This window comes from Drosophila elegans, unplaced genomic scaffold, assembly GCF_018152505.1.
Source record: "Drosophila elegans isolate 14027-0461.03 unplaced genomic scaffold, ASM1815250v1 contig_814, whole genome shotgun sequence".
NCBI classification, from domain to species: domain Eukaryota; kingdom Metazoa; phylum Arthropoda; class Insecta; order Diptera; family Drosophilidae; genus Drosophila; species Drosophila elegans.
Genome location: NW_024546167.1, coordinates 15,060,116 through 15,078,964, shown reverse-complemented (window position 1 = coordinate 15,078,964; position 18,849 = coordinate 15,060,116). Strand labels below are relative to the sequence as shown.

At 37.8% G+C, this 18,849-nt stretch overlaps 1 protein-coding gene across 2 annotated transcripts in view; it reads right to left on the bottom strand.

Annotated features, from left to right (window-relative positions):
- Window positions 1-18,849, bottom strand: part of LOC108149369 (putative neural-cadherin 2) — a 118,719-nt gene that overhangs the window by 51,791 nt on the left and 48,079 nt on the right. Inside the window, exon 1 of one of the 2 annotated variants that reach the window (XM_017276872.2) lies at window positions 1,683-1,957. The exons of the other annotated variant lie outside the window; for it this stretch is intronic. The gene's annotated coding sequence lies outside the window, so the exon portion shown is untranslated. Of the gene's footprint in view, window positions 1-1,682; window positions 1,958-18,849 lie in introns of those variants that run through there. 2 annotated transcript variants of the gene reach the window in all.

Here is an 18,849-nt window from a genome sequence, read left to right as displayed (position 1 = left end):
CGCAGACTGAAATTTACGCATGAATTTGGTTTGGGTAAGTTGGGTTTAGGGCCCTCAGCCATAAATGTCAATTATGGCTTAGTTTCGGAGCTCCTGCTCAACTTTAGCGTAAAGTGTTGATTGATAAATTGATTGATTGATTGATTGCTAGTTTGATCGTTAGCGCCTGGCAGAAGAGCTTCCAATTTTTTGCAGTTTTGATTTTTAGCCGCCCATGCTGATGTCATAAATTGAGATTAATCATGTTTCTGATGGGCTTTTTTCGTGATTGACACTGTGTGTGTACATAACATGAATGGCACTTAAGCCGCTTAGTGTTTTCAGATTTGTTGTGACATTGTTGCTGCATTGTCCATAATTGTTTGCGTTTTGCGCGTAATTTGTTATATATCTACTCGTGTGCAGTCGCTTAGATTTGTTTGTACTCGCCGCGGGCCGACATATTTATCTTTCACAGTTCATTATACAAGGCGTAAGCTTGTTGGCATAGATGATCCTTTTAGTGCGGGTGTGTTATTTAAACTTTAATCCACTACAATCACTTATATAAGATATAAATTATGGGGCTTATATAAACGCTTGTTTTCAGTGTTGTTTTATTAAAATTATTCATAATTTTTAGATATTTGCAAGAAAACATTCGTTTTATCTTGAGTAAAATTTATATTTTTGAGATTTCGAAACCTACCAAAAAAACCAAGAAGAACATAAAATTTGAATTTTTCCATTCAATAAGTCCATAATTTTACATAAGTAATAAATACCTTATATTTTTATTCAAAAAAAAAAAATGTTGGTAATGTTCTTTTAATGTTTATTTTTAACGAAATGGATTTCTCAAGATAAAATATGTTCTAATGAAGTTTAAACTAAAAACTATTAGTGTCGTTTTATTCTTTATTGACATTTTTCGAGCAATTTATTTTAATAGCATATTAGACTCGGACTACTAAATTGCACAAAGCTGTTAGGTTATGCTAGCATTTATTGTCGTTAAATTTATTTTATGTGTTTATGCATTCGATTCATGTTATTATCGCAATTTAATATAGTCTAATAAACTTTACTCGACACAAGTATTCAATATTTTAAAAGCGCCATTCATCAAAAGGTGTATGCTCATAATTTTATAATGCTATTCTTTGTTAGTTTTATTTAATTTGTTATATTCAATAAAATTCACGATCACACAAACATTTTTTCCACATCAGTGCACCACAAAAGTTTTGCAAATTCTTTTTCAAAACTTTTCACACCGCTTTGCCGCGCAAAACATTGCTTAATTAATGTGCACGTGCGTGTAAATTCCGTGAATAGTTTGACACCATTCTTAAACCATTTTCAGTTAATTGATTACATATTTCATTAATCATTGTGGGACCACGCGTTTCGGTTGAATATTAATTAAAGCAGTTGCACGCACGCATCGATTGTGATAAAATGGCATTTAAGCGACGCGACGCCACAACATTCTAGCACGCAGATATTTCAATTTAATTCCTTGCATTATTTATTTCGACTAAAAACGATTGCCATGGAAATTTGTGCGATATCAGCGCGTCGCGAATAAATTGTCGGCTATCATATCACATTAAAATAATTTATCTGCTTCATTATTTTTGTTGTCGTATGGCAACGCAAAGGACCTCTGTATTTTTTTCTGCCCAAAAACTCAACTTTACATTTGGGTGTAATTTTTCATGCTTTTTACAACTCAGCCACTCGGATGGCACACACACACATTTCCATTTCCGGAACGGAAATTTCCAAACGGATGCCGAAGAACGCGCACTCCGCCGTCAACAACTCAAAATGTACTGAAAATGTGTGCTGCGACTTCGACGTCGGGATGCTGCCCTGTACAGTGGGCTCTCTGTACAGTAGCATTTACAGTGGCACTTACTGCTATGCTATGTGAAGGACCTTTCCTAATGTGATAACGAGCGATAGCGGGAGCGGCCTCAGTAGGTTAGTAGGTTGTCAGTAGCCGGCATTCGTAAAAGGGGACATTTTCTCTTGCCGGTTGGCAGTTGGTAGTTAACAGCGAAAATGGTCAAGCATTGGCACTGTTAACTCAACAAGTCAGAGTAACTGAGTAAATGTTGGCAGCAGTAACATGGCCCAATAAGTAGGCTATAGATTTAATATTTTTATATACTGTTTTTATTGTGGAGAATAATGTGATAATGATGTAATTATGCTACAGTGCATGCTTAATTGAACAGAATATGTGAATCATAACAGGTCTTATAAGAAGTTGTTTTTAATGTTAGCTCAGATAAATATATTTTGATTTTGGTACAATGTAACGAATCCTCTTTCGTTTATCTAGATTTCTTTTAATTAAAGTGTTGTTTTTAAAACCTAATAAGATTGTCTTAAGCTTAGCTTAGATAAATAAGTATCCCTGATTTTAGCTGAGTTACAATTTGAAAACAAAAGACTTCCGCAAAGTTGTTCCTAGCAAACTAAACTATGTTAACATTTAATTGCTTCTCTTACAGAGCAACTCTCTTAAACTGTCAACAACACTCGACGCGAACACACTTTTACAAAAATATATTTTCTCTCAGCCCCTGTAAACAAAATGTAAATTCTCTTAGCATACCCAACATAAGCCAGACTCTCTTTTTCTGTTAACCCTCGTTCAACCAACATTAGTCATGAGTTAAGCCCAGCATAAATCCAAATAGATGGCAAGTTAATTTAGTTACCTTTGTGCGAGATAAGCATATTGAAAAGTGATTTCAAAATGTGAAGAATTTTCAATTAATGCTGCGGCTGTCATTATTCAAGGGAATTTCGGGGCTAAGCTGGCAATTAAAGCCTTAAATTTTGCTACTTGGAAAAGGTCGCCATAACTCATGATGGTGGGTGTGCGAGTCTCTGCAAAGTGCACGTGTGTGTAACGGTTGTTGCATAATTTAAGTGCCGCCCAACAAAAAATAAAAAAACATGACAAAAAACAAAACTGAAAATACGTGGAAAGTTGGAAAATGATTTAAGCCGTTCCGGAGTCAGAGTGCGGCAATGTCTGCATGTGTGAATCCGTGTGTGGGTGTGCGTGGGAGTGTTTGGACGGCAGTGGCCATTACTTTGTATTTAATAAAACAATGTTGTCGACGCCCCAACCTGAGTGTTTGCCCCTGTCGAAGGCATTATCCCTGGCACTGGATATCGGACATCGCCTGTTGGAAAATCTCGGAACTCTCCACCCTCTGGCCATGGGGCACGAAAAAAAATTAAAACTTATTTATTTAAGATCCACTCGTCACTCTGTTTATTTGTATTGCGCTTTTGACTTTATGTTGAAGTGCACTGATTAAAAAATAGAATAGTGAAGATAAATATTTGGCTATTGAATTCAAAAGTTCGTACTCAATATGTATTTAATTTATTTAATCCCAATATTTAGCACAAGGCATATTTATTTGCATGATTTAGGACTGAAATACTTTTTACATAAAAAAAATTAAATTAAAATGGTCGTTGAATACAAAGTACTTGTATTAACTAGTTTTTTGTACCAGTGCACAGTGAGAGTTGTTTTTGTTAAAATAGTTTTTTCCGTTACTTACGCTTCTGGGATTGTCGTTCAAGGATTTAAGTTCACTTACCTGAAACAAACCATAAAAAAGAAATTTAATTAACACAATTATGGCATTAATTAATGACAGGAAAGAATAATACTTTTGTTTGGAAACTGAATAAACAGTACAAGCTTTATCTGAAAAAATCTGTATTTATTTTTTTTTGTTTTGATTTATTTTTTATATTTATTTTAAATTATTTATTTGTTCAAAAATATTCCTCAGTTAAATCAGTTTGGCATATGTTTTTACGTACTATTACAAATACGCAAAAATAAAAATGGTTGAACAATTTTTTTTTCATTGAATAATTTTATAACATTTTTTTTATGGTATCGCCTGTATTGATTTCAATGCGAATTTAACAAATGACATATGTATATCGAAAAATAATTTTAAAATCACATAAAGTACTTTCTTTAAATAATTTCGTCACAAACTAAACCAGTTTTCCTGCTCAACTCAATGCAAATCTAATCGCCTTTGGCGACGCCATTAAATTTGAACAGAATCATTTGGGATCTGTGTGACCCGTTCAACTTGGCATGCTGAACTACTTGTACATCAAGTATTTCTGCATCGAATTTATGGGCGTAGCTGATTTAGCCCCAAAGTATGCAAAATATGCCTGTCTGGCTCGCATTTGGATGGCAGGCCAAACATCTTCAGTTACTCAAGAAGCAACAAAATGCCTCCCAAATCATGTCCTCAAGTCTGGCCAAAACCGCAGAAATGCATTACCCCCTCTGAAAATTTCGGAGGGGCGTAACAGCTCTTGCCAGTGTTCGTGGCTACCAATGTTTACTAAATTCGCCGAAGAGAGTTGGCTAATATCAAACGGAACTGCCAAACACAGACACACTGGGATCTCAGCCCACGGCCTGCCTCAGTCCTTCTCTCTGGGCCATCTTTCTTCGCTTGGCAACATCGCTCCGCCTGCACTTGGCTTCGGTTTCCGTACACATTTGAGAAATGCATGTGGAAAATGCCAGCCACTGACTGCATTTGTAACTGTTACCAGTTGTAGACTGCTGTAAGAGGTTTGTGCACTTAGAGAAATTAGCAACCAATTCGAAAAAAAATCTAAATATAATTAAAGGAGTTAGCTTAAAGTTGTTTAGATACTTCGATTTTTGCTAAAACTTTCAAATCACAAAACATTCAATTTGATATAAGAGTAAAAACACATATTTTGAATGCCTTAATAATATTTAAAGCTCATTCTTTGAAAATAAATAAAAATAACATATACAAGTAAATAAATCAATTTGCTTAATATTGTACTTTTGAAATGAATAACTGTTTTTTTTTTACTTTAGTCGTTTTTTTTTGTAATTTAAATTTTTTAAGATTTAGTAAGAAGATCAAATAATGAATAAGGCAAATATAAGTCAAATTGTTAAAATTATTTTCACAATTAATTAAAATGATTTGTAATTCAAAAATATTGACTTGTCGCTTTCTTAGCACTCTCTATAATTGTTTTCTGAGTGTACACTTGTAAGAACCTGCGTGTGCATCTCTGTGAGTGTGTTTGGCTAAGCGGCGCATTTCCTGGCCTGTGCCATCAACTAAATAGCATTCATTTACGTTGATTTATGCAGGCTGAGGAAACCGTAGAGGTTGGAGTTGGAAAAGGAGCTTTTCTCGGGAGAAAGGGGACTGGGGAGCGATCTTTTTGTGGGGAATATTTATGCCCCAAAATGACACTTTAAAGTTGCAATAAAAACTGTGTCGTTCCATAGAAGCCCCCCTTTTGTTATTTATAGTTGGCAGTTCACGATGTAATTACTTTTTCAACACGCACATGATGACTATGGAGCACTCAACCTTCGGGTCAAACGGCAATGGCTGCATTAGTCGTCGGAGTTCGTCGTTGTCAATTGTCGATTGCCAACTGCAATTGATAAATTGGCAATGGCGACGCTTTTCCCGTTTTTCCCTCATTTTCCAGGGAACTTATTCTTTGCCTGCTCCTTTTTCTGGCATTGACAGTTCAATGTGCTCACTGATGCGCAAATATCAACTCCAGTACACACTCTCGGCAGTCTTTGAGCTACTTTCCTTTCCCCCCCATAATAGCACCACCCTTTTTTCGCTTTTCCCCATTTTCACTGCGCTTTTTATGGCAGTTCGTGACCGAGTTGCAGTCGCTTTAAACTAGTTCTTCCAGCGAAATACATATATATTTCGCCCCAACCAATTTTTCAGTTTTGTCTTTTTCGCGTGTTCCTTGAAATTGAATTAGTGGCAATGGCAGTTGGGTTTCCTAATCTCCGAATGGTTTCAGAAGGTTGCCAAGTAATGGATGTGATAATTTGTTAAGATTCTCTGGCAGTACTTGGCTTTCGATTTGTTTTCAGCTCATCTTGGCAGTCAACATAAAAAGGGATTGGATTAGCTCATCAGGGGTTAAGAACTTGAACTTTATTAAAACTTTCATACTCATATATATTTTAAATAAGTTAAGTATAATAAAAATCACATAGTTCTAAAGACTTCACCACCACAATATACTGGGGCCTTCATTTAGATTGATATCGGGTTTCTTATATCTTCATGAATTTGCCGACTTCCCTAACCTTGTTATTTACAAACAAATTTGATTAAAAAAAAGCTTTATTTGGAAGGCAATATACTCTGCTCGACTTGCATGAAAACTGAAGCCACAAAAGTGCGCATGCATATAAAAATCTCATAAATTGAAATAAATAAGGAAAATAACAATTTCAACCGCACACACATACACAAACACATACACACACGCGTACACATTGGGGCCATAAAAATAGGGGAACCCCCGAACAACGATTCTCGTGCAGACCTTGCTGTAATATTCATAACTCTTTTCAAATGTGGTCAAGTGCTGGGCTGGTCAAGTGTGTGTGTGTGTGTGTGTGTGTGTGTGTGTGTGTGTGTAAGGTCCTGTCCTTTTAGCTGCTCTGCGGGCAGATTCGACAGCTTTTGATATTGCCAGGGTCTGGGGATCTCGCCAGAAGTATAGAAGTATGGAAGCAATAACTACAGTTGAGTGAGCTTAGCTCGCTTTTGAATCTAAGCCGGTCGGACTGACCTGACTTGAGTTGAGCTTGGCACATTTTAATAAAAACGAGATGAACGATGGAATATAGTCCAAAAATTGCCACTACAAGATGCAGTTTTCGTATGTTTTTCTCTGTTTGCATTTTGCTGCAGAAATGAAGTCCGTGCTTGGACCCTTTTGCTTTTGTGACTTGTATTTTTATTACATTTCACCCCCTTTCTCCGCCATGTCTGTTGCACTGTCTGGCGATTTATGGATTTTATTTGGCTACTTTTTACTCCCATTGTCGGCATTTGTCGCCTTTTCTACGTTTTGTTGGCTTATCGCAGAGACTCTGCGATATAATATATAAACATGTAGATACAAATGCATTTATATGTTTGTTTTTATGAATAGAAATGGCTGCAATGTTTTCGCACTTGGCAACCCATGGAGCTTGGGATTTTAGGGGGCTTGGGCATTTGTTTATTGGGCATGAAATGGAGACATTATGGTCAACTCAAACTGGGCTGCTAGAGCCCCAATTTCGGGGTTTTCTTCGAATCGTTTCGACGGCATTAACCCACTTCAAAAGCTGTCTGCATGGCTCTCCAGTTAAATTGTAATTAAATTCACACTTAGCCAGCCCCAAAAGGCATTCCACACACTTGTTCTCTGACCGATGTGTGTGTAGCCACAAAGTTGAAATGGTAGAATGGCAAATGGTAGAATGAAACCACACATGATTCGGCTACAATTTTAGTTTTCATATAAGACCCCGAGCGAACAACTATAAACCGGGGATAATAAACGATGATAAGATGCTAAAACGTAATTACAATGCATTTTAAGTATTTAAGAAACAATAAAACGCTTAGGCTAAACGGGGGATAAAGATGATACCCAGCCCACAAAGCCAAGAAGCAATCATTTTCAAACTCAGCTGGGTGGAATTGCTTGGAAAACTTTAGGCTCGCAGGACCACATAAAATAAAGAAAAGTGTAAGCGGAAATAAAACGTTACAAAACAATAAAATGTTGTCCTGCGCTCGGATACCTCGTAAAAAAAAGCCAAGACATAAACAAGAACAAGTAAAACAGGAACAAAAATGTGGGAGTGGCGCCAAATGAAAAACAAGGGAAGGAAAATAATACTTACTGCATAGGGAGCCAAAAATAATTTCCACAAAAAACTTGTATTGTGTTTTGTGCACCTAAAAAGTTGCCTACTTTTTCCAGGACTGCTCTATCCTTTAGTTAGTATGTGTATGTGTCAAACGATTAGTGCAGGACTTTCAAAAGTTTCTGCGGCTTTTAGAGAGAGACTGGAAAAGGGACACTTGAAGGCTCCACTGGTTGTCCTTTTAACGATGCCGCGAAGCGAAAAGTTTTGTGCAAATAGTTTATGGTTATTGCAGTTGAAATACATGGTATACACGTTGGCCTAAGTGAGCTTGAATGGCTTAAATGATTTTAATTGTTATTGTCAACATTAATTGGAGTGGGTTGAAAGTTTTTAATGACTCAAAGACAATGTGTACCCAACCAAATTTAATAAAGATATGGATATATAAAAAGGGGTCTTAGAATTCGGCATGAATACGGGGATTAGCGCAAAGGCAAAGTGGAACAAAACCTTTTCAGCTGGTTCCTCCTTTCGAAAACCTTTCTAATTAGCTGCAAAGAACTCATTTGCCTTTATACGAACGTAAACAAAAATATTTTTCCCTGCCGAAATTAATAAAAACCCATTTCTTTTAATGCCGCAAATATGTTGTCAAATTCAAAGCAATAAAATATATGAAATGTTCAAAGGGGATTTGCAAAAACAGGAGCAGACAATAATGAGAGACATCTATGGAGGGAGGCCCCGAAAAAATCCCTGAAAAAAAGCAGCCAGTGAAATACGATAATTATGCGACATTTAGCAGTTTAGCAGGCGGCAGGAATTGCCAAGACCCGGACCCAGGAATTCAAGGAGCTTAATGGCTGTGAGAAGGCTGCTCCCCGTGTCGACCCACTAAAAGCGAAAGTAAAAAAGGGTTACAGCATTGGGAAAACGATGGGAAAGACCAGAAAAAAACAAGGAAAACACACAGCGGAAATTACAAGAGCCGCCAGTTGGCGAGGGCACAAAAAAAGGCAGCGACAAGGGCCACAAATGCAAAATGAAATCGAATACGCTGGGAGTAAATGTGTCAAGGGGCGGAATGGGTTAACATTAATGTGACCGTGAGTGTGCGTGCAAGTGCGTCGCTCGCCTGCTGGTGGGTTAAACTTTTTAAAACTCGTTAGTATGCGAAACGAAACGAAAAATCCACAATTTCTATTTTGATTATATTTTTACCACCGTTCTTTCCTCCGTCGCCGCTAGCCATTAAATGGCATATTGGTTTTATTTTTTGCTGCATTTTAGAATTCTACAACTTTGAATAAACCTTTGCTGCTTATGAATACAAAACTACCTAAAGAACTATTTTTATTTTATATGCCACATTAAACTGGGGACTTAAGATCTTTATACTTTGATTTCATCGTTTTTACAGTGACTTAATATATTATCAGAAACTATGTTATAGTATTTATTTATTTAAAGATCTTTTGAGTTTAAACTATTTAAGGTCCTTTTATTTTAGGTATACTTGTTTCGAGACTCATCCCTCAATCTCCTTTTTTGCAAAAGGTTTTTCCCTAAAAACCTAACCAGGCATATTTAATAAGCATTAAAATGAGTAAAGTTGTGAGCCCGAAAAAAAGTTGTTCAGCCCAATGCCAAAAGCTTTGTGTTTACCCCGGCGAATGCGTGATTTCCTTCCCCCCCAAAAGAAAAAAGTTTTCAATGGCCAATAGTTACACTTTCACCTCGAGGCAAATGAGTCCGCCATAAAACTAAAAGCGCTCGCCCCAAAAATGTTACATGTGGCATATGCGAATCATCGTAAACATTTGCCTCACATGACAGACAAATTTCGGTTAATGGCCATGGCCATAAAATGGATTTAAAGCCGTTTTTTGTGGTTTACTGAAAATCTGCTGACCAGGCCGGCGACCTCAAAGCCAAATTAATGACAAAGCTTAAGTTCTGTCTGCCCAAAACGCAGCCACAAATTGCTCAACATTATTCAAAAAGAATTTGGTTTTTTTAAATTTTGAAATCTGGGTATTAGTGCCGGAATGCCAACCACAAATGGGTAAAATGCAAATTCAATAAGCAAAGCCAGCTTAAAAAACGACTCATTAAAATGCTTCAGTTTTGTTGATTTCAATGAATTATTAAAATCGTGTTGTCCACCTTTTGGGCCGTTTTGGCATGCATATAGGTCAAATTGGGTCCGCTTGGCTGCCTGCTGAAATTTCAGCCATTTTGCAAGTCAACTGAGCGGCAAAGGAAAGTCATTCAGGAAGGATGTTGCTAGAACGAAGGTGGCTTTCACTCTTGCCATCCTTTGTTTGCCAAAAGAGCAGCAAAAATAATTGCCAGGGCCGCAATGTTGGTCGTACCTCACAGGTTTAGTTTATACTCTAGCCGAAAGTTGGAAAGCTGAAGCTCAAAAGTGTTTGCGGTCAGATTTTGGAAACATTTTTGTGGAAGTTAATTTGATAATAATAAACTATCATCCACCATAATCGCATTTAACCAGAACTAGTCATTTTGTTGACTAACTGTAGAACTCTAGGTAAAAAAACAACCAGGCAGAAAATGAAAATTTATTATTGGCTAGCTTTCTGTTAAAATACCTATTTAAGCATGTAATTTGAAAGCTAAAATGCCATCAGATTTTTTCGATTTAAGGGAAATGTGTTGTAAATAAATACAGTTGTAGCTGAATTATTGAAAAAATAGCTCAGTTACTTCACAATTAAATAAAAGTTTAACTTTTTTGTTTATTTAATATAAATGTATTGTTGCTATAGTATTGTAATGGGAATTAAAGTTCAAAATCACTGTTAAATAAATAATCTGACTGCTAAGTAATTTTTTGAGTGAAGCAACAAAATCACTTTTCTTATATTACCAATTCATGCATTTACTTGATGCACTGCCTCGGGAAAGTTTCCCCTTGCATTTCTTAGCTGTCACTGGCATGAGATTTGGCTCCTGGCTCCTGGATCCTGGTTTACCTTGGTTAAGCTGGTCCCGCATGCTTGCATATGCATAAGTCAGGGGGTCTGTTTGAGTGACATGGCCAAAGACCCGTTTAGCTGCTATTGCTACTGCTACTGGCATACGCTGCGTATGCGCAATCTTCTAAGCAAGTCTCCGGGTCTTAGCCTAATTCCACGTAAGCGCATTACACTCCACAAGCTGTGACTCTTGCCATTAACCCACCAGTGCAGTGCAAATAATTTAATAACTGATTTATGCGACGGTGCACACCGAGTGACTTAAGCCCTGAATTCCCCGAAGCCGGAAATAATTGATGACGCCAGCTTCCGAGTTGCAGCCTGATTATACGGATTCTCTGGGTTCGACTGCCTTCGATTAGCATGCAGAAAGTTTTGTCAACTGGCATTTGTTGTCAGCGTTGCAAAAGCTCTTGTGGCTACTTTTCTGCCTTTGACACTTGACGTAACTTTTATTGCTGGCAGGAAGTGCAGCAGTCGCAGGAGATTTAAATATTTCACACAATTTATCGAACTTTCAATCCGTTCCAGCTTTTGACACCGTCAAATTAACGGCATTTATTCATATGATTCGATCTTCCAGCTTGACGCTTTGTTTGGGGTTCACTTTGAAAAAATCTCCTTAAAGTTAAAAGTCATTTTTGAGATATTCTTCGGCACTCAAAAAAAATATACATTGTCCAAATAAAGAAAGGGAAAACATTTATTTTTTATTTAATTAGAAATACTACTTTGTTTCGTTTCGTGAAACATAAAAAGTTCTATAAATAATTATTATATTTGTTAAAACGTTATTTCCTAATCAAAGAAATATCATTAAAAAGCTGTTTGTATTTCTATTCTTTTTTTTTTTTATTCTTGTCAAAAGAGTCTTTTAAGTTTTAGAAGTTCCAATTTAAATTCATTAAATATTTTATGTGAAATGTTTGATTTATCCTGCAACAAAGTAGAAGGGAAAACAAAATAAAAGAAGCCGAGAAATTGCATTTACGCGGTTCGTTAGACCAACAAACAGAGAAAAGAAGCGAGGCAAATGGCTCAAAGGCCAAACCAAGTTGGTCCAAAGGCAAATCCGGGTCGAAACGGGTCTGGTTTGGTTGCTCTTGGCCAGAAGTACAAAATTGCAGCCAAACATTTTCGAGTGGCGGCTGGATGGCAGCAAAAGCAGCAGTAGCAGCCATAGCAGCAGTTCCAGAATTATGCTACAAATTTATGAGACGACATAAATTTTGCAATGTTTGTTTTGGCTACACACACATATCCGCACACACTCACTCACTCCCCACTCTGTGCAAGTACAAAAACAAACCCAAATATCTAATGCACACACATACACAGAGAGAAAAAGCAGTGGCAGCCTTAACCCATCCCACACAGCTGGGGGTCGAAACGGTCCTGCTCTATGATGAATGTCATGCGGTGAAATTTTAAGCCAGCAGAAAAACCAACGCCTGCATGCAAGGGCGGGAAGTGGGGCGCAAAAAAGGGGAGTGGCAGAAAGGGGGTGTGGCGAATAAACCATCGCCTCGTCATTCTAAAATTGAAAAATGCATGCAACTGTTTTGAAGGTTGCCTTTTGCATCGGCAATGGGCGTCTTTCTGGCGAATTTTACATGTCCAATTTTTTGCTTCTTTCTCTCTTGCTCTCGAAATTTTTCCCGCTTTTCCTCTTAGTTTTCCATCCGCACTCCGCCTTCCGCACTCCCTGCCATCCATCTGTCTTTCTCACCAGTGTCCTGACAGGCAGCGACCTCCAAGCGCCGGCAAATAGACATGCATGTAAATTACTGGCACATGTGCGTTAGAGGCAGCTGCCACGCCCATCGGCATTATCCCGCTGACCCCAAAAAGGGCAAAAATTTATATGCGTTCGCCAGATCTACACGTCCTGCATTGATGCAGCCCACGTCCACTTCAAGTGATTCGGCCATTGGAGTGGGTTTTCACCATTTTTTCGGCACTGTTTTGGCGGCCTTTAATCTTGACAGAAAAAACACTGAGGATTCGTGCAAAAACGATGTATTTTTAATTTTTTTTTGGCTGCTTCTCATTTACAACTTTTTTGTTAGTTCTGGATGAAGAATTTAATTTAAATACAAAAAAAAAGGCCAAATCAAAACTTCAAGCAATTAAAAAATTGGGTAAATAATTGTACTTTCATTGTAAGTGTATTTTTTTTTATATACTTACAATTTTAGTTTGATGTTTTTTTTAAAAGAATATTTTTGATTTATCAGGAAGAATATTGAATGAAATTATTTAAAAAGACTTAAGGCAATTTGATCATGTATTCAAAGATTTTTTTCACTAATTAATTTTGACATCTAAAATACTGTTTTTACCATGTTGATTTTTCAAAACAATCAATCCAAACAAGTTATTTTGCCAATTTAGACCTGCTTGTAGGTCAATAGGCCTAATGAGGTATGCACCAAGGGTTTAGAGTGACCATTCTGACAGCAACTTGCCGTTGCATTCAAAATGTCAGTTGCATTGTAGAAGCTTGATTTTGTTTCTACTGCCGCTGGTCTGGTCGTTGTGGTCGCCAAATGACAGGAAAATCTCCGATGCAGACCCGAAAACTTCGCTTCCGCTTTCCGCACCACCCCCCCTCCAAATATCTACCCCCCTTACCCCGTTTTTCTGTGCCAAATTGCTGGCGTGTCGGGGCGAGCAACACGTCACATGCATAAATGCAATTTTTATCCCTTAGTATGGCCCGGAATTTGGCCCTTTCTCTCAAACCACCTATGAATGTCATTCTGCAAGCAAAGACAGTGCAACAGTTTATGTTGTTGACGTTGTTGCCGGTGTTGTCGTTGTTGTCGTTGTTGGCATTGCAGCTGAAGTTACTGTCATGTCAGCTCTGGCCGACTTGAACGATGTTTTAGCAGGATGTGTGCTCGACCAGGAGCAGAAGCAGGAGCAGGATGGCAGGCGTATAGCTTTTATGTCTATAATTTCTGCAACGAGGCATGTATGCACTCGTTGTTGTTGTTGTCAACATGCTGTCCAGCAACAAGAGAACAGAACAGCACGGAATACACAGAAAGCAGTTCGGATGGTAATGGACTTGGCGGCGATCACTTTGGGTACACTGTAACAAATTCGCATTGGATTTCTCAATCAGGCAGGTTTTGGCCATCTAAAACTTTTCGTTAAGTGGCTGTATTAGTCCTTAAACTTGAAATATTGAAAATAGATTTCTAATTTTCTATTTCACTCCATTTGCAAGCTTAAGTCTGCTCATTTTCTAATATATTTATTTTTTGACATTTTTTGCAATTTATACGTGTAAATATTCCTAATTTCGCAATGAGTTTTTCTCAGTGTGTAAGGTACAAAAACAGCGACAACACTGACAACATAAAACACATTTAACATGCTATAAACTCGCCAATGCAGCACTGGCAAACATTAAAAGCAGCCATGGGCTGGGCGGCTCGTTACTGAATTCGATTGCGGAGGCATAATTGAAAAGTTAATTTCAAGAGCTCTAAATTTCAATTAAGTTTGGAGGGAAAATGTACCAGTGGCAATATGATGGACAAATGCTGTAGAGGCTCCCAGTGAAAGCCTTCGGGCTGTCATTACACAGTCACAAACATGCACTTACTGGGGGACAATGACAATGGGAACAGAGCTCTGGAACGAGTGTAACTATTACAAAATTGGCAAAGATGCGGTCAATACGCCATGGCTAAAAGAGGGCTTCGGGACAAAAGTGCGCTCAGGTAGACTGTCAACTGTCCAACGCATTAACATGTCCTGTCTGACCATCTATTTTCTGTCCAAATCAACCCACAAAAGACAAGGGAAGGCCCACACAAACAAGTCGGAACAATGCACAGTTTAGAACGAAGATAAATGCCAATGGCATGATGCCTCATATGAATGATGGGGGAGTACAGTCGCCGCAAAGTGCACTAATCCAGGGTTGCCAGAGCTCGCAGAGTGACACACTAACTGCATGAGTGAGTGCGTTGAATAAATGCCCCTCACTGGAATTTATTATGCACTCACGAAAATAAGAAAGAGCTCATCTACTGCTCATCAAAAAATACAATACAAAATAGGAAAATAGTGGCAAATTATTAAAGCCAGAGCACAGTGTTGATTTGTATTAAATATTTAAAAAGTAGGATACTAGTTATTTATTAATTTATTAGTTTAGTAGGCTTATAGGCTTATCCAAAGTTGTAATATCTATTGTTAATTTTCGAGAAAACTACTTAATTGCATAAAATAAAAAACATGAGGTCCAATTAAAAGTAATTCTTCATGTGCACTTCGCTCTCATCCATCCTTTTTCCGGACAAATGAATTGTTGTTTATTTGTCTCTGGCAACACGCACACTCTGACAAATAGCTGTTGTTTATTTCAAGGCATTTAACTGCTCCGCGTTTTATGCAACAGTGAATTGAAATAAAGGACTCTGCTCTCGCCGACATTCGTTGTCCATGGGCGGGTGCAGTGAACCTGGGAAACTCGGCCACAATTTCCACATTTCTAGGGCTTAAAGCCTAATCCGCAGAAGACAGAATTCGATTTGCCAAAGAATTTTCACCCAGCTTGAAACACGCTCGTCAAGGCAAATATCTTGGCAGGCGGCGCTTTGTGACATCGTTTGCATGCTGAACATGAATTTCAAAGATTTCGCCGCCGCAGCTGACACTCGTTAGCAACCAAAGACGTCCTTGATAAGGCCACGCGGTAAGGCAGGATTCCCTTCCCCTTAGGAAACGTGACAAATTGCGGAAAAAAACTGTCTGCACTTTGCGCCTCAACTATCATAATGAGGTGCATAAATTGCCATAAATAGAGGCCTTAAAATTGCATTATTTACTATCGAAAATATCTAATGAGACGCCTAATCAGGCACGCTCCTCAAATGCCAGGAAGCTATGTAAATATGCAGCGGTAAAATTAAAAGCAAAATGCAAATGTGGCATGCAACAAGGGCTAAAGCTTGCGACTGGCATGTGTGTATGGCATATCAAATTTAGAAAATATGTATGCTAATATTGTGATGGGCAAACATGGTAGCTGCATAAATATTCCTCTGAAATGCAACCAAGGGAGTGTTTAATTAACCAGCAACATGCTAAAATGCAAACGTTATTATTTTTCTGACAGTGAAATTGATCGCCTTGATAAAGGGGCTTGGCTGTTAGACAGAAAGTTTCAGGCTGCTGAATTTTAAACAACAATTTAAATTAATATAAAATATTTGTTGTTTAACCTCTTTCTGAAATATGATATTATAGTAAGCAAAGGTATTTTATATCAATCGGCTCTAAAATAGATTCAACCTCCAAGAAATGAAAGCAATTCTGAGCAATTTAAATACCAATATGTTTGTTTTGTGATTGTTGTTTAATATTAATGAGGTAAAAGTTTCCCATATTGTATTAATACACAAGCCGAAGAACTGGAATTTTTAATGAACCATAAATTGAGTCCCCTGCAATCCCATAATCTCGACCAATCATTTTTGTATTTATTCCCGACCTAACAACTTGTTGACCCCAGAAAGGAATTCAATTATGCAAGCAGAATGAAAACTTGGCCCTAAAGATGGTAAACCACAAGTAAATGAAGAAGCGCAGAAATTTCGCCTCGGGGATGAGGGCGCCGAATCCACCGCCTTTGGGTCAAAGGAAGCCGCTGCCAAGTACAGCCAGAAATACAAAAAAAACACCAGCAACTCGAACGGCAACTTTGCGTACTGGAATTTCTAATGCGCAGGAAAACTGAACACAGTTTAACTTTAACTTTTGCTAAACAAAGCCGAGACAAACTTTTTCAGCAAGCATCAACTTTACGTGAAAATTAAATAAGTGCCAGCTTATTTAACTCGAGGGCTGGTGGGAGGTTGAGAAGAAAATCAGGAAATATGGTAGGAGCTACCAAAGCAAGACAATACACAAACACAGAGAGAAAAAATGAATAATTAATTTTCAAAAGAAAAAAATCAAGCTAGTAATATACTAATCATTTCATTGTAAACGAAATACGTTTTATAAATATATATATTTGATGAGTGGAAAGAAAGCTCTTTTGTTAAAACTAAGTTAAAGTTATTTAAACGAAATTACATTTTATTAATATCACAATAAATAAATGTATAGAATATTATTCAAAGCAATAATTTCCAAATTTATAATTTCTAAAGCTAGCAAAAATATATATATTGTTTTTTTTATATTGCTTTATACTTGTTGATAAATTAAAAGAGAGCATTGTAGTTTTTTCCGTACGTCAATATGCGAGTCCCAAGTCATGCAAAAGGCTTCAGCAAACAATGAAAAATATAGTAAAGATGGAAAGCACAGGATGTGGTCCAGCCAGAGGAAGTCATCTACCACTTCCTCCGCAAATGACAACCAGGTAAAAGAACACGAACATCCTGCAGTTCCGATGGCTGGGGCAATAAAAGCTCTCGCAGTTGCTTTGACAGCTGCTACTTGTCATTTTTCGATTTTGATTTGGGGCTAGGCATAAATATTAATATAGTTCTAACACTCTTGACCCCGAGCTATTTTGATATCAAAGACAAATGTTGCAACCCGAAGAGCAAGATAATTCACAGATTCTATGCCTTTGCACGCAGCCGCTCCAACAATAGAAAGAAAGATCTTAATCAGAAACTATTTTCTAAGTCCTGACAAATTCGTGTCGCCTGCCTGGACATTTATCATCGTTTAGGCGAATATATATAGATGTATATATATGCCTGAACTTATCGGGTGTGTGTGCGCCTTGTCACAATCAAAAACTCTTGCAATCATTACGGGTTGGTCTCACAAATCTCTGGCTCTTTGGCTGCTTTTTCAACTTCATTTTCATTCAGAGGAGTCAGCAAGTTGCCGGCAAGTTTTGCTTCCGCTTCGCTCTCCCAACGGCAACTCTTGTCCGCCAGTTGGCTTTTGTCTTCCCGCCCACGATTCTCCAGTTTTTCTCTGATTCTCTTGTTCTCGGCATCTTTGTGGCAGCTGCAAATTGTCGCATTAAAGTTTTTCACTGCGCCTTGTTTGCCGGCTGCACAATGGCACTTTTGAGGGAGTCGATTCGTTTCAATTTAATGCCACCGCAAATTATGTCTGTGTCGCGGATTTTGAACGCACCGCGGCGTATACGTAATCCAATTAATCTATCAATCCGATATGAGAAATACTGTAGATCTTCTTAAGAGAAGTGATTAATAATATTTACTTTTATATATTCTTGGCCAAGCAAAGCACAAACTATACAAAAATGTTATATATTTATACTTTTAGTTATACAGATACGTTAAGTTACATAAAAATAAACTATTTTAACTATAAGTCCATGTAGTATTTCCTCGCAGTTGTATTAAACATTCCGTAAGAGGTTTGGTAAATCAAAAGATATTTAAGGATATGGGTTAGCCACTTCGATGGCCAAAAAGTCAACCACCTGAAGATAAACCGCCAAGTGCACGGATGCCTCAACAGGAAATAAAGCACTTTAATTAACTTGCGGACGCGAGGCATTCCCAAAAGTTTCCGGGCATCAACTTTGAACCGCAAGGTAGTTTATTTTGCGGGGATTGCGGTGAGGGTCGCCGCTTGAAGCCGTTGGAATGCATTTCCCCACTTACCGCATTATATGGCCAATAAGGTATGTGCCCCAAGCAGCCGCTTTCTCACCGGCGTAATTAATTTCCTTGAACATATTTTGGCACAAACGAAAGCTCGCACACTTGCGGTCCTTGGTTTCGGCTTGACTTTTGCTTTCGACCTTAGTTATGCACCTAGTTAATTCGGCAAATTAAAGCAGTTTAATTAAGTTGAGAACGAGTCCTTGGAGTGGGATAGGAAATATATCTTAAGGTCGAAATTCCAGTGTCCTGTACAAATATTGTGCCCAAGTGAGGGTTCCATAATGCATGGACAAACAATCAAATATGAGGCACTAAGACAGCTAGCTTGACATAGTATGCAAACAATTTTTATCAAAACAGAAACTTAAATAAAGCAAACAAATTGATGTGACCCACACTTTCGATATAACAAGATTCTCGTCCCTCACTTCTTAAAAAAGAATCGAAATGAATCAAGAGAGGAGGGAAACAAAAAATGGTCCAG